This window comes from Natrix helvetica, assembly GCF_964273705.1.
Source record: "Natrix helvetica genome assembly, chromosome: 2".
NCBI lineage: Eukaryota > Metazoa > Chordata > Lepidosauria > Squamata > Natricidae > Natrix > Natrix helvetica.
The window spans coordinates 112,033,560-112,048,617 of NC_138552.1; positions in this window are offsets into that span (position 1 = coordinate 112,033,560).

The window sequence follows — 15,058 nt, forward strand, 5'->3', positions numbered from 1 at the left end:
TAACTCAGGCATAGGCTTGAATTCTTGCCCCATCGCCACTTGGAAAGGGATGAACCTAGTGCTGCGATGCACTACATTGTTGTAGGCCACCTCAGCAAATGGCAAGAGGTTGGTCCAATAGTCCTGCTGGTAGTTTATAAAGCATCCATCCAAAGTTTATTCTCTGTGTCCCGCCATTAGTTTGTGGATGATGACTAGAACTGAGTCCCCGATCGGTACCAAATAAATCCAAAAAGGCTCTCCAGAACTTAGGGGTGAATTGGATTCACTGTGGTGCTTCATGTAGGTGGTAGACATTGTATAAAAAACATTTTTGCTAACTCTCCTGTGGTAGGTATCTTCTGGCAAGGGATAAAATGCACTTGTTTCAAAAACAAGTCTGTCACAACCCAAAATACTTTATTTCCTGCATTTCCTGGAAGCTCTACAATGAAGTCCATAGAGATCTCTCTCCAGAGTACTGAAGGCTCAGCCACCATTTGAAGGAGTCATATCTTTGCTTTGCTGATGAACAAATGGGACAGCTAGAAACATAACTTTCAATGTCATTTTTGAGGGATGGCCCCAAAAATTGTCTTTTGATGAGATGCAGAGTTTTGATGAATCTGAAATTTGAGTCATGGCATGCCCGCATAATTTTAACTCTCTGACTAGTGGGTACATATATTTTTCCTCCCACTCAGACCCATGGATAGAGCAGACATTTTTATGGCTATCAAACCAATCATCATTTTCTAGCCTTTCTTAAAAACAGTTGCCTTAGCACTGTCCACTGGTAGTTTCTCCTTCTGCTGGGTCTTTCTGGTCACTTGGGTGGCTAATTGGTGCAATGGGAGTAATGGTTTAATTATTTCTGCTTTAGCACTACTATATTGTGGCATCCTTGACAAAGCATCCACCATGAGGTTTTTTCCTCCTGGTAAGTAGTGCAGTATGAAATTGAATCACTGAATGTATTGGGCCCAACACACTTGCTTAGGGGATAGCTTTTGAGGGTTTTTTAAAGCTTCCAGTTCTTGTGATTGGTCCATATATGGAATGGGATTTTACTACATTCAAATAAATGCCTCAGAGAGGAGCGCCCATCTAATAGCATACACTTTCTTCTCCCACATGGCCCATTGTTACTCAGTTTCGGTTAGTTGCATAAAAGTGTAAGTGCATGGCTGCAACTGTCCTTGCTCATTTTCCTGCATCAGAATGATCTCCATGGCTATATTAATTGCATCAGCTTGCACGACAAAAAGTTTCTTGGGGTTGGAGTGCTTTAGCACCATTTCAGCTGCAAAAAGTCACTTGAGCTTTTTGAATGCTGCCTCACATTCCATAGTCCATTTTAGTAGTTGGCTGGGTTTAGATTTGTCCCCTCCCTTCATTTTCAACAGATTTGTGATGGTGAAAGCTATCTGAGCAAATGAGGGAATGAACTGTCAATAAAAGTTGGCGAACCCTAAGAAGCTTTGCAGCTGCTTCCTAGTGCATGATGCATTGCTCGCACCTTTTCTGGGTCCATTTTGACCCCTTCATTGGAAATTCAATAGCCCAAATAATTAAACTTGTCAGTGTAATTCACATTTAGATAGCTTGGCATATAACTTAGCAGCATGGAACTTCAGTAGGACTGCTCTGGCCCATTACACATGCTCGGCTTTTGTTCCCTGTAGATCAAAATGTCATCTAAATACACCAACACCCCTTTGTACAGGTGTTCATGCAGCACCTCGTTAATCAGCTGCATGAATACTGCGGGTGCCCCTTGCAGCCCAAAGGGGAGCACTTTGAACTGGAAACAGTCAAGTGGGCAGTTAAAAGTGGTTTTCCATTCATCTCCCTCTCTCACACATTCCGTTCATCTTTATTTCTCCTTAGGATACCCAAGAACTACATAGTCAAGTTCTGACTTGTACCTGGAAGAAAAACAAAATAATCCAAACTGAGATGCTTGCAAACACAAAGGTAAGATTGAAGACAATATGTTTCATGGCAGCTGTGTTAATCCATTCTTGATGCTGTTTGTAATCTTTTTGCATTTACTAATGTATTATTTCTTTATAAAATATTTATCCAACCTTTTCATTGGTCTCTCAGAGTTTCAAACAGTGAGTGTTGATATTAATCTGAAAGAACACAAATTGTATGATATTATCACATCATTGGAGAAGCAGAGATTTTCCTCTCCAAAGGGCCGCAGGGAGGAAGAAATGAAACGTGACCCTGAGTTACAATGTTCCTTGCCAACCAGGAAGCTCCTCGATAGTGGGCACTGCTGCCGGATCTAACAAATTTGGGAGATGCAAGGCCAGCCTTTGGAAGACAAGGAAGTGGAAGTTGTCAATGCCAGACAATTAATAATTTATTTCCAAACCAAAACTGATCATTCATCCATCTTTTATCTTCATACAAAAGCTTAACCCTTCACCTTGTGAAGTAAAAAGTTCAAATATGTGGTTTTGAATTTGCAGTGAATCTTCAGAGTGCTGGTAAGATTGATTTGTCAGCAAACCAAAGGAAGGTCTCTGCCGCTTTGAAAAGAACTGGTAAACATCTACTGTGACAAAACTGGCATAGTACAAATGTTTGGACAGGACATTTGTACTAGGCAAAGAAAGAGGAAATTGATTGGTCTGGAAGCCAAGCCAAGCCACACACCTCATCTCACCTGGAAGTGTGGATGACATTAGCAGCTCTGTCCTCTTATTGTGGCTGTGTAACAGAGCCACAGAAGATGCACACTGGATGAACTGTGAGAGCTTTGTGGTGATTTTGCCATGTTTGTCTGTGTGCTCTGTTTATCTCCATTCAGGAGAAGGATAATGAATGGATAGACCACACTTTGCCACAGTAGCAAGGAGGAGAGGGGAGGAATGTATAAGAGTCATGGTGGCACAGGGGTTAGACTGCAGTATTGCAGGCTGACTCTGCTCACTACCAGGAGTTTGATCCTGACAGGCTCAAGGTTGACTCAGCCTTCCATCCTTCTGAGTTCAGGAGAAGACCCAAATTGTTGGAGGAATATGCTGACTTTGTAAATTGCTTAGAGAGAGCTATAAAGCTATCTATGAATGCTATTGCAATTACAATGTAAGGAGTGTGAAGGAGCCTTGCTAGTAGCTCCACCAATGAAGTAACGAAGTTGGCTGGCCAAATTAGACTTAAAGGAAGGAAAATTTCCTTCCCAGCAATAAATAAAGATTCATGGAGCAATTACTCATTCAGTGTGTTTGAAAATTTTAAAAATTCACACATGTATTTTCTTGGTAGTAATTTTCTCTAAATGATATAATGTTTTTGCAATCCTGCAGTTTAATAAAATGAAATTAAATAATCATCATAAAGATAGCATTTAGGCTTATTCATGACAAACTTACTCTTGCTTCTAGTTAAGACTTCAGTATCTACCTACCTACCTACTTCATTCATTCATTCATTCATTCATTCATTTGTATCATGCCAGCATTAGAAAACAGTTTCACAATTTACACCATTAAAGATAAAGCATAGTAAAAGCTAAAAAATGATCACAAATCTCCTATGATACAATAGGTCCAGTGATTACCATTCATTCGCCAAATGCCATCCAGAACAGCTGCATTCAAAATAAATTACATAATTATTACATAATATATAATGACGACCTATCCGCTCGCACAGAGAGGGACTTCTCCAGGTGCCGTCCACCAGACAGTGCCGAGGGGCGGCGCCTAGGAGCAGAGCCTTCTCTGTGGCGGGCCCAGCCCTGTGGAATGACCTCCCTCCGGATATTAGGACCACCACTGACCTCCGCTCCTTCCGTATAAAGCTCAAGACCCACCTATTCCAAATAGCTGGCCTGGCTCAACCATAACCTCATATCGCTCCTGACGGGTTTTTAATTTGGTAATTTTATTCAATGGGATTTTAAATTGTGTTTTTTAATTGTTTTCACTCATCAGTCTACCTCCTCCATGCACATGTATATGTCTTTGTTCTTATGTATGTTTGTCTTTATCTGTATTTTATTTGTTTTGATTGTACGCCACCCCGAGTCCTTCGGGAGAGGGTTGCGGCTAACAAATAAAAATTATTATTATTAATAATGCTTATCATTGTTATATAATTATACAATGATATATTATTTAGAATTCATTTGGCAGCTTTAAAATAGCACATGGTGTTATTTTAACAGTTTGTTTTGCCTTAATAATAACCTGTGTATTCTGGAAAGGGGTGGCAGGATATCATATTTTAATAATGACATACTTCTAAACTCTTGCTTTCCAAATCTGATTATTCAAAATGTGTATATAGAACCATCCCATTTGAGGCAGCAGCCTGAACTCTAGCAATAATAAAGAAAGAAACATGGGCCAAAGGGAACATTCAAATTAATCCTTATAAAAAAATATGGGGATACAATCTCAGAAATATGATGAGGTGAATAACTGTATAAATCATGCCTGGAATATTTCCATATTAAAGATGTTCCAGTAAGGGCCTCTATGATTTTACTATACTTTCCATTCAAGGAACTGAATTCTGAGTTTGGATGGTGAGATAAGTCCTCCATTTATTGGCCTGCTTTCGGGACAAATGAGAGCTGGATTAACTTTTAGATGTAAAAACAGGCAGGGAACCTTTATCCTACTTTTCTATAATAATAGAAATGTCCCTATGTGCTTCTTGAACCAGTCAAAAAGAATTATGAATAACTCCCATATGCTCTCTCTAGACTGGACAAATGGGTTTTAAAATGTCATATTCCAGGGGTCCCCAACCTGTGGTCCATGCCCTATTTGCAACCAGGCCACATGAGTGGAGGCACGCAGTCTGATTCACACAAGTGGTGGGTGCTGCCGCTTGCCGCCCCACTCAAGCAAACGGCGGGCACTTGCAGCTAGCTCGCAGCACCACTCATTTGAGTAGGCACCCATCTCTCACACAAATGAAAAGATGCTTGCACACGCACCTGCCCATCACACAAAACCATCCCCCACTCTCCCCCTTGTGCCATGCTGCCAACTTGGAAATCTTGGGGAATGTTATCATATGCAGTTCAGTGTAAAATGTTTCAGCGTTTGTTGCAGCAATCAAATCCAGAAAGCACACACAGATAACTGATTCAGCAGGATTAATTAACTTCTTTATATACATAACAACACGTAAGGCAATACCAATGGCAGGTTTTCCAACATAGTAGAGAGGAGATATTGGTTTCATTTCCAACAGCAGACTAGTTTTGCAGCTTTAGCACAGACTCAGAACTATAGTACAGAACCAAGCCACATCCAGGCTCCAAAGTCTTTCAGCTCCCATTGGCTGACCTACTAAGCCCTATTCCAGTTTATGAACATTCTCTGACAAAATGGAACAAGGAATCCAAACTTTACATTTACATTAATATGAACTGAGCTAGCAATCGCTGACCAGGAAAAGAGTCAGCGTCACAGTAGATGTCTTCATGAGAATGTCAACCCAATGTATAAGTTCTGTCAAAAGAGGGAGAAGGAGGGGGAGCATGTGCGCACACAAATTCTGCATTTTAAATCATTAGGCAGAGAATTGAAAATAGAACTGCCAATATGATAATGCCCTTAAATAGATCTACTGCATGGTGAGGCTATCCAAGTGTGGATTTTTAGATATCACACCTTAAAAATAACTACAAACCAGAGAATGAAGATCTCAAGGAGATCATGACCACAATTTTAGCAGAATATATTAAAAGAGATAAACAACAGCTAGGGTGGGATATTGATTTGATTTATAGGATTAACTCAGCATATGCTAGAACACATAACGTGCCAAAGGAAGTACATGTTAAATTTCTTAGAAAGACTACAAGAGATGAGGTCCTAGGAGCTCAAAGGGTGGGACCACTAAAATATAAAGACAAAGAAATAACCATTCTTAAACAGATTCCAAAGAAAGTAAGAGATAAGAGGAAGAAATATTCCTCTTTAACAAAGAAATTATATAATAAAGGAATTTGGTTCAGATGGTTATTGCCAGAAGGAATGCTGATTTTCAGGGAGGGCAGTAGAATTAGAATCAACACAGTTGTGGAGGCGGAGGCCTTCATTAAAAAACATAGTGCCCTCCTAGACGAAACAGGGGACAGTACACAAGATATGAAGGAGGGAGGGGCCACGGCTCTGCCGGCAGACAGGGGGGAGGATGCAACATTGAGAAGACTCAGGTCACAAAAATGAGCTGAAACATTATTGCAATTGTTGTTATAATGTAAATGTTGGAAGTGATACAAAAGATGATTGAATATATTGATGATAGAATGTAAAATCCAAATCTGCCGATGTTTATTCAAATTTTGATTTTTTTTTGTTTGTTTTTTGTAAAAGTTGTGAGATTTGGGGGGATTTCTACCTCCCGCATGATGTAGCTGTCAAAATTTTCTATACCTATTTACCCTTTTCCTTAAAACATTTGTAAAAACAAATAAAATTTTACAATAAAAAAAACTACAAACTGTGCAAAATAGCAATCAAAATAATTAGATAAATATAAAAATAATTAGGGCTAGCTCACCTAAATAAAAAATTAATACAGCACGGCAGTCTAATCTTTTTAGCTTGGAAGGAAGAAAGATAATGCTAGAAGATTAAGTCCAATAGAAGAAAATACCTGTTTGCATTGCGCATTGTTAAAATGTTCAATTTACTGCCAACATTGTAATGACAACAAATCTGAGTGGTTTTAAAAGATGACTGAGCCATTTCCGTGAGTGAAATAATTTTATGAATGGTTGGACTACCATTGTCTATTTAAATACTGATTGCTGGGAAGTGACAATGGAAAGGGAATTGTCATCCTCCAGTCCAAGCTTAAAAGCATTTTAAATTCATCCAGTTGGCCACACTAGGGCACAGAATGCTGGACTAGGTGGTAATATGGTCTGATACTACAGAACTGCTATGTTCCTGAATGGTTAATACATATTAATGAACATCATGGCATTACTACTGACAAGTCTTCCACTTCCAGTTGGAATGATAATTAAAAGATCATTCTGTTTTCTAGGACCTCTTACCTGTTTTTCCTGGTATAACATAGTGTCATAGAATTGTATATTGGAAAGAACCATTTAGCCACTAAGTTCAATTTCCTGCTCAGTGATAGAATCCAAATTAAGGATTAAGCCTCTAGTGCTAGTTAATCAGTTTCCTGAAGAACAAATATTTATTTCATTATTCTAAAGAGATGATGGTGTAGCTGTAAAGCAAACATTTAGGTAATAAAAGAAGCATGAAGGATTTGATTTCGTCTGTGCCGGGTGTATTACAAGTTATGAACTTGAATAATATCATCACATATTTTAAAAATTCAGAATGTTTTTTTTCTGAATTGTTATAGTTTGATTTTGAGAAATGGTTCAGAAGAATCTAAAAAAAAAGAAAAGAAATCAGGCCCACCCCTCTTCTGAAGTTACACATCAAGCAAGCCCACAAGCAGGCCACCATGCTCAGAGTCTGTTCCACATTAACTTCCCAACCCATAACATTTAAGGTGGACCCTCTGATTCAAGCCATAGAAGAAAGCGATGTAGATTAAAAGCTATCAGTAGTGCTTTCATTCATTTGAACTGTATCTTGTGATGTTCAGTAAGTTTTCATTTTGGGACTTAATTGTTCCTATTATTTGAATAACTGCTCTCCATTTTTGTGATATCCTCTTTTCAGGCAGAATAAAAGTGCCCCATTTGAACAAAGTACTGCAGTGCTGTATATGTTGATAGTATCAGTTACAAGATACAGCCCGACAGTCAGGCAGACAGGCAATTATCATCATGCCTTGAATAATTAATGACAGCAGTGGCACATTCTTCCTTTCATTTTTGCTTTATAACAGCCCTTGACATGGAAGCAAAAGTCTCACTGTGACACAAGAGAAATGATCAAATGAGCAGAGGTACAACTGTAAAATCCCAGATCATGATATCTTTCACAAATAGAAGTTGTAAAAAAATAATGACTCACTTTCAAATTATAAATTAATATTTAATATTGCAATTCATTTCGGTAATATGGTTTAAAGTTTATTTGATATCTGACATAGGAGAAGATAGGTAGGTGGTGGAATACTTAAAGGAGAACTAAAAGACCAAGGTATTTATCCTGATCACATTTCCTTGTAAACATCTTGCCTCTTGTGAACTCAACAGTGAAGAAGTGAAGAAGTGAAGAACCTTATTATGGTGAATGACTAGTCCATAAAACACCTTGCATACATAAAACTGATATTGATTAACCAATTAGATAAACAGATCAATTAAACTGCTGCACATCTTACTTATTACATGACAAAACATAGCCACACTTAAGGAAATGAAATTATTGAATCTGAAAGTTAAAAAAATTAAATAAAACTGATCAGAGTGACTAGGATATATAATTAGGGCTGGGATAAGTAGTTCACAGTAAGTAGCAGCATAAAATGGCAGTGTAATAAAATATATTAGGTGGTTTTAATTATTTCTTCACCACCCATGCAAAGTCTGGATCTAAACGGGATTCCTTTTAACTCACTTGCTGGTTTAAGCAAACAGTTGACTTGTGGTTCAACCTCTGCTCATTCCATGCAATATAATATTGCTACAAATCTTAGTCCCACTAAATTGCCTGCAAATATCTGTTTTCATCTGGGAGACCATCTCAAACAAAGATATGAGGAATCGGAATAACTTATGTACTTGCTGTATTTGTCTATAGAATACACGAGAAATATCCTCCCTTCAGCACCTTTATTCCACACCAGAAGGTCAGCCTTTTGTTTATCAAAGCCACTGGAAGAATAATTTTCCCACACATCACTAAAGTAATGGAAAAACTCTAACGTACCTAGTTGCAGCAGAATTAGTAACACAGGTGGCAGAACCTGGTTCTCTTGACCTGTTTAAATTTGCTCTTTGTGCAGGTCTGACTTAGCACTCTTCCAAAAGAGTCATAAATGTGTGGGTGTGTCATGTCTGGTATTATGTCAAAAGATCAGAAAATGTTGCATGGTATAAGGATACCATACAACAGGGGTTCCCAAACAGTGTGGCACGGCCCACTACCGGGCCATGGCCTACTGGCCACTGGGCTGTGTGAATGGCTGGCCAGTGCGTGCAAGTGTGTGCACATCATGAGAGCTGTGCAAGCATGCTACCATTGCCACAAGCCCCGTGCAAGCACGCTAGTGTTGCTACAAGCACTGCATGGGTGCTACCATTGCTGAAAACATCACACATGCACTCACGGCCCCGTTTGTGCATGAACACGTAAAGATGCCTGCCCTGCCCTCCCCCAGGTTACCAGCCCAGATAGATTGGGGAACTCTGCCATACAGGACCTTGTTTGATAAGCACTCTGGAAAGGCCCAGTTGAATGAGCAGATGCCTTTGTAGAAGCTTGATGTTAGATCTGGCCTGCAAATGAGGCCAAGGCTGTATGGAGAGGAGTATCCAATAACTGGAGGGAAGGGGTGGACTCACATTGAAGGGGCCAAAAGAGGCTGCAGAGATCCCAATACTGATCCACTGAAGCAGCAATTAAATGATTAGTGAATCCCATCCATGGTAAAAAAAAATGTGTTAGGGAAATGTGTCTGGAACAACTGAAGATGACTTTAAATGCCTGAGGTATGGGCTAGACTAGAGCATAGGGTCTGCAACCTTAAACACTCAAAGAGCTATTTGGACCCGTTTCTCACAGGAAAAAAAACACTGGGAGCCACAAAACCTGTGTGGCTGTGGCCAATTCGACATCATTCACTCCCATCCAGTCACATCCCCCCCCCCCACCAGCCATGCCTAAGCAACCAGTCATTAGGGCAGAGAACCTGTTCTTAAATTATTTGCAATGCCTCGCCCCGCCTAACCCCTCCCCTCTCAGCCACCTCTTGTCACACCTGGCCTCACCTTCTGACCACTCGCCTCAAAGGCCTCAATGTATTTATAGTTCTGTAAAAAATGTTGTTCCCTTCTCTCTCTCTCTCTTTCTTTCTTCTCTGTCTCTCTGTCTTTCACTCTCTGTCTATCTCTGCCTCTGTGTCTCTTGTCTCTCTCTCTTTCCCTCCCTCTCTCTTCCCCCTCTCTTTCTCTCTCTCTCTCTCTTTCCCTCCCTCCCTCTCTGTTGCATTCTCTTTTTCTCCCTCCTTCCACCTCTCTCTGAGTTGATGTGCAAAATGGCAAAACTATTTGACTTTCAGGGACACATTTCACCTTTAAAATACACAATATCTCTCTCCCCCTTCCTCCACGCTTTCCCCCCCACTGGGGGGGGAGGAACCCCTGAACTGGTGCTCAGTGGTGGGAGGCCTCTGATGTGCAGAGGCTGATGAGCCCAGGAGTGCCAAAAACCAGCTGGCTGGAGTGGAAGTGGGGAATCACAGCACCCGCAGCTCTGCAGAAAAAGCAACTGACATCTAGGAGGTGAGAGTGAGCTGACAATGGCACAGGGTCACATTGTGGCTCCACATCATAATGGGCTCCAGGAGGAGGGGATCTCTCTCCCCCATTGTGAAGTGTGCTAAATTTCACTGTGCTGTGCAAGGCCGTGTGAGAGCAAGGGCAGGCCATGGAGGCAGCAACAGCAAATGTACCGCAACAAAGGCAGAATGCTGTTTCACGCAAAGGCAAGTGGGGGGGCGCTTCGCTCCCAAACTAAGGCTCCAGCCATCACCACCGCCATGACAGGGCAACAGCTTTTTCATCCCTCTGCCACAACAGGACGACAGGGAGCTGCAGCAGAGGAATGAAGGAGCTGCATGCAGCTCTGGAGCCAGGTTGCCGACCCCCAGGCTAGAGACAAAGGCCATGTTGATGAGGATGTAACAAAACAAAACAAAATAGTAGCAACTGGGCATCTTCATACCATGGTTAAAAGAAAGTGAGAAAAAGCTCTTGAACTTTGCACTTTCCTTAATGTTCATATAAGTCTAGAATACCTTTGTCTGGATCTCTATGGAATTCCTGGATTCTAGTTTTAGGATCCCGTACTCATGTACTGATATATTTTATTCAGGATTATATGGGGAATAAGTAAATAAGTAATAACTAAATTTCAGTACTAAAACTTCTGTAGAAGGATACTTACTATGTTCTGGATTGGGTTTTAAATTTGCCAGAGGGAAGCTTTGACTTCTTTGTGTTAGCTTTTCACCTAGCACTAGTTGACTAATCAGCAATGAGGTACAATAATACAATAATACAATACAATAGTAGAGTTGGAAGGGACCTTGGAGGTCTTCTAGTCCAACCCCCTGCCTAGGCAGGAAACCCTATACCGTTTCAGATAAATAGCTATCCAACATCTTCTTAAAGACTTCCAGTGTTGGGGCATTCACAACTTCTGGAGGCAAGCTGTTCCACTGATTAATTGTTTTAACTGTCAGGAAATTTCTCCTCAGTTCTAAGTCTCCCAAAGAGTTTCTTCAATATATTTTAAACAAAGAAGGGGAGATGAGTATGATAATTTAATTAAATAATCTACTTAAAGTACTCAAAATAATTGAAAAAGCATAGAAACAACTGGTAATACAGGTTTTACACATACTAGCAATAATTAAGACATAATAAGATTAACAAAACAGTGTTTCGTTTATTTGCCAGGTTATCTGTCAGCTAGGTTGTAAAGACAATAGGAAATCAGGTTCAAACTATCGGAGAAAGAAGTGTTCTAAATCCTGATTATAGACGTTCTAGGATAGATATAGAGAAATTTCCATTTTGCTAATCCTAAACCAAAGCCTTCTCCCCCATTTCTCTCAAGGTTCTGGCAATCCTTGCAGTGGCTCTTCCTAGGACTTAGCTCCCCTCCTCACTTTCCTTTGAAAGTGAAGAGGAAGTGAACACAAATCATCAGAGAACCAGTGGAGATGTTAAGCAGCAATTGTTCCTCCTTCAGCCTATTTACCAGTTTAAGAGTGTAAGTTTGGTATGCATGATAAAGTTGTTCCAGGCTGGCTTAGTAAGTGTCAGGGTAATGATGATTTAATAACTGACCAACTGCTGTAAGGCGGTGAACCTAAATGATGACATGAGGATGAGTCAGCAGGGTTACTGCCACTTTAAGAAGCTGTATATATATAAGGGAGGCCATGTGAGGGTATCTCTCTTCTCATGTTCTATCTTCATTGTAGTTCTCTGTGTAGAGTTGAAGATTGATTGATTGATATTTGCCTAACACATGTATGTATGTATATATAAGTTTTGTATATAAACCACTGTTTAAAAGACAAACCTCTGTGTACTGTATTTTGCTCCTGGGTTGTTTCAAAATAGTAGTCATGCTGTACGCACTCTGACAGGTTATGGGCCCAGTCCAGAAGAAAGGCCACAGTGACTAGTGAGACCAGTGAGAAGAGAAATCCAGTGTGAGCTTGCAGCAGAGCCAGAGGGGTTGCGCAACATGGTTTGTTAGTGGTTAATGCTTGTGAAAGGAAGCAGGCAACATGGCCTCCATCAGTGTAATGGGAGAAAGTTTCTTGGTGTCTCAGATGAATGAGACAAACTACCTCTCTTGGAATGTGAAGATGTACCTATGAAGGGAAGAGTTGTGGACAATAGTTACTGATCCACCAGCAGTCCTGGATGATGGAAACCAGAGAAGAAATGAAAAGATGTTAGCCAGCATAATTCTGGCTTTAGAGGACAGTCAGCTGATACATGTGAGTCTCCAGTCTGCCAGTGTTGACCTGGGACCAACTGTGCTGGCACACAAGTCACAGTATCTTTTGTACCAAACACAAGTTAATTCAGTGTAAAATAGGTTTCCCAACCACTGCCCCAAGATTTCAGTCCCAATATGCATTAGGAGCAGGGTTAGGATTTAATTTTGTGGTTTTATCATTTAATCTTCATTTTTTTCCCCTCATTTTCATTTTGGCTCTTTTACCTTCTATTAAAGTTGTCAGGAATTTGTTTGAAGCTACAAATGCTTTTAATATAGCAGCACAAAGAATACTCTAGCAGAAATAAGATGTTCAAAATTCTGTGCATGCTTCAATTGGGTTAAAACGCCATTTGAGATTAAGCATTATCTGCAGAGTTCATCATTCCTCCACAGGTGGTCTCTGCAAAGCTGTGCTTCATGGTAATGCATACAAACAAGCTGAAAGATAGTCTGAAAGGAATGAGAATGTCACTGTGAATCTGCCTTCCCTCTCAGAGCTGTACAGTTTGGAGAATTTTACCTTAATGTAAATGTGAAGACATCTAGCAACTGATTTGAGTCTTTCCATTAAATACATACAGTAACTTTACACTGCAGGCCCAGGTGGATCCACCCTACTAGCCAGCAGACACATTATCATTAAAGTAATCATGCATAAAAGTGTACCCTGGCAAAAATAAATTATAGTTGCCTCCCCCTCTCTTTGCAAGAAGGAGGCACAAAGCAACTGCGTGAATCAGCATTTGTAGGCCTGGATGTTTGAGGAGGGCAGAGGGCATGTCTTTACATAGCAACATGACACTGTATGTTTAGTTGATTGCTCTGCTTGACAATTGTCTTCCCCTTTGTCTATTTCAGATTATTGGCTCCTGGGCTAAAATTTTATTTGCTAATTGGATTCATTTCATTGGTCATACCTTAATACAAACAACTGAGAGATAAATCTTCTTGATATGCCTAACAACTGAACTGCTAACTTATCCACCTTATTTTCTACTGCTGATGGCAGAAGAGGAGGACAAACAGTTCTAGTTATTTATTACATCCAAGAATTTCCATAATGTAGTCCCTACTATAATGAATGGCATTTGTGCTATTTTATGCAATATCAGCTTCCCATATCTTCATTCTTGTGCAGAGGGAAATATAAATTCTTTTGGATGTGTTAATACTAAATTTATTTAGATATAAAAAAGAAAGTATCTAGAGATTCTCAGTCATCCAGATCATGGTTGTCCCAAATGTGTTTTTTGTTTTTTGGAGGCAAGTGGACTTTCTTGTTTTTTTTCTTTTAAAACATTTCGCTTCTCATCCAATAAGCTTCTTCAACTCTGACAGGATAGTGGGGAATGGAAGGTTTATATTCCTTGCAGACAGCTGGTAATTTGCATCCTTTTACAATTTAGAGGATCATTGAAGCACTTGGAAGTCTCCAAGTGCTTCAACAATCCTCTTAAAGCCTGGGCCTTAGGCTGATGTTATGTAATGCGAGGTCCGTGATTAATAAGGCCCCCCTCATCAGTGACTTGATCACAGAGGGGGAGCCGGACCTCGCAGGAATAACGGAAACCTGGCTGGGCCCGGAGGGGGGGTTGCCCCTCAGGGAAATGTGCCCTCCAGGTTACCGTGTATTCCACCAGCCACGGGCCCAAGGTAGGGGTGGTGGGGTAGCGATAATCATCCGGGAAGATTTGGCACCGAGAGAATTCACTGTGTCGCAGATATCTGGTTGTGAGTCTCTGGGCGTGAAATGGGGCCCAGGGAGTCAGCTGGGCCTGTTGATAGTATACCTGGCTCCCCGCCATACATCAACGGCCCTGCCCGGGCTCCTCGAGCGGATCGCGGAGATGGCGGTTGAAACCCCCAAGCTATTAGTGATGGGGGATTTCAACCTGCCATCGACGGGAGAGGCATCCGGGGCAGCCCGGGAATTCATGGCTTCCATGACAGCCATGGATCTGACTCAAGTAGTTCAGGACCCCACGCACGAGGGAGGCCACATACTGGATCTTGTGTTTGTCTCCGACCAGTGGACGAGTGATCTGGGAAGAGGGAATTTAGTCATCACGCCCCTGTCATGGTCAGATCACTCACTTCTCCAGCTGGACTTCCCTGGCGCTGCTCCCCACCGCGGGGAGGCGGAACCAGACTATCCCAGATGGTTCCGCCCCAGGCGTCTGATGGAACCAGATAGGTTCCAGGCGGAGCTTGGGCCACCTCCTGCAGACCTGCCCCGCCCCCGGGCAGAGGACCTGGTAGCCGCGTGGAATAATGCGGCCTCCGGTGCCTTGGACCGGGTGGCGCCTTTGCGGCCTCTCCGACCCGGGCCCCCTGGTTTAACGGGGAGCTAAGGGCGATGAAACGCCTTAGGAGACGCCTAGAGAGCAAGTGGAGGTCCTCCCGCTCCGAAT